The sequence below is a fragment of the Myotis davidii genome, unplaced genomic scaffold, assembly GCF_000327345.1.
Source record: "Myotis davidii unplaced genomic scaffold, ASM32734v1 scaffold1124, whole genome shotgun sequence".
Classification (NCBI taxonomy): domain Eukaryota; kingdom Metazoa; phylum Chordata; class Mammalia; order Chiroptera; family Vespertilionidae; genus Myotis; species Myotis davidii.
Window position 1 is genome coordinate 96,899 of NW_006295384.1, and position 2,470 is coordinate 99,368.

Genomic DNA, 2,470 nt, shown 5'->3' on the forward strand with positions numbered 1-2,470 from the left:
AGGACCTACTCTCCCCCTCCCCCCCGCCAAATGAACAAGTTTATGAACAGCACCCAACAAACATGGCCGACAAGGAAAATTCAGGGGGAGACTAGTAGCAGTTGTGCTACTTGCCTTAATTAAAGTTATTACATATGCAGTAAGACAGATGCCAAATCACAGTTATGTCATGGCTTGCCAATTAACAGCAAATAAATATAAAACAAAGATAAAATATAGCTCAGATGAATAACAAAGAAAATAGAGAGAAGTGAGGTTGCAAATAAGAAATACATTGTGGCAGTCTTCATACTGGAGTTATTTGGGTGGCATAGGATAGGGATTCAGAGAAGAAACCAGGGCTAGCAATGAAGTTGTAGAGTCAGAATTCTCATACAAGATGGGGTCTCAGGGACCCCCATTTTCAATTCCATCATTTATCAAATGAGGAAGCTGAGGGGCAGAACAACTTGTTCAAAGTCACATGCATTATCAGTTATAGTGATACAGTGATAGGACTAGAAGTCCATATTAGTTCTCTTTTTGTCTTTAGCATTAAACTATGGCAATGAAATGCATAAATTGAGTTAATTGGTTCCTGGTCCTAGAGACGCTGAGCTATTCTTCTGACCAAATTTGAATACCTCATCTCCTTAAAGGGCACCATCCAATGCCAGAAATAGAAGAAAAAAAAAGACTGCATAACACACCTCTATTTATACATAACACAAGTCCGACATATTAGTAAATTCCTTGAAATGAACTCAATTCCTATATGAGACAATGCAGTTTTATGTCTTTGTTGCTATAGTGTGTGTTTAGCCCAGGAAAACAAACAAAATAACACTTCTGTGAACAGAGCCATCAGATTGTATTATTTAATACTCCTGATAGATGACAGTAATTTTTGCAAGTGGCATCTGGCCAGGATTGCGGGTCTCAAAGAGTGCCTCAACTGTGCTCAATCACTGTGTCTCCCTCTATTAAAAAACCATATTGAGATTTCTAGAACCCACAGTAATCAATCTGGTTGATGAATGAAAAAAATTTTAAGCTTTTGTTTTCCTGGCACCAGCTCTCAAAAAATTAGATACTCATTTCCTCCTCCATTTGTGGTTGATAGGAAAGAGAGAGATTTGGTGATAAATATTTATTATCTTCCAATTCCTGTCTCCCTTCTGGTGGGGTTATTGCTTTTTTCAGTTCCAGAGATGAGAAAAATGTCTGCTGTGTCATTAATAATAAACAAAGCTGGAGTATGTGTGCAATAATGAATCAAGCTCATTCCAGCCCATCTGTGCATCAGCATTCACAGAAATTTTGTTAAAAGGAGGTCCTGCAGAATCCACAGGTCCTTCTTCCTCTCATTATGGAAGTAATCTGTGGGATGAGGCAAGTCAAGCTGTAAAATATTATTATACAAAGTGAGCAACCCCTTTTCCAGAAGAGGTATCTGGCAAGAAAGCAAAATGCTAGCTATTGCTGCCCTAGGGTTGAGAAGGCGGAGAACAGAAAAATCACCAAGGCTCACTGGACCTTGGAGAATCAATGGAGCAGCCTCACAGCGGAAATTAAGCAGCTGGATAGGGGCAAGGATCAGTCTGGACTTGTTAGCTTTTTCCATTTCTTGGCCAATTTATAATGGTTCCCTCAATGTGCTGATAAGCCTTTTCCAAACTGCTTTGTAAAAATTTCACTGACAACATTTCTACTGTTTGTCTTCATTAGTTGTTCTCCAGTAAACAGCACTATAAGTATTTATTATTCTGACAATAGACTTCTCTTCTAGAAAAAGGGCTCCTGCTTTGCCTTGCTCTTATTGCTAACATAACAGATTGCCTAAATCCATGTTCTCAAACTTTAATGAGCATACATACAAACTGCCTAAGAATCTTGTTAAAATGCAGATTCTGAGTCGGTGGGTCTGAAATGGCACCCGACAATCTGCATTTCTAGCAGGCCCTCAAGGGATGCCATAGCTGTTGTCTGCAGACCTCCTTTTGGGTAGCAAGACCTTAAATGATTCATCTCTCCCCTTGGAACTTCAAAGAGTAAATCAAAGACAATAAATTAAGAAGCCCATAAAAATAAAGACATTTCAAAACATTTAAAAATAGATGAATTTGAGGTTTTCATCCATAATTGCCTTTCAACATGTTGTTTCTCTTTAAACTAGAAGCCCAGTGCATGAAAATTCATGCACTCAGGGGCGGCGGGGGGCAGGTCCCTCAGCCTGGCCTGTGCCCTCTCACAGTCCAAGACCCCTCAGGGGATGTCCCTGCTGGCTTAGGCCCAATCCCCAGGGGATCAGGCCTAAGCTGGCAGCCAGACATCCCTCTGACAGTCCAGGAGCCCTTGGGGGATGTCCTAAGCTTTAGTCAGACATCTTAGCACTGCCACAGAGGTGGGAGAGGCTCCCACCACCACCCGCCATGCTCAAAGCCATCAGCCCAGCTTGTGGCTGAGCAGAGCTCCCCCTGTGAAAGCGTAC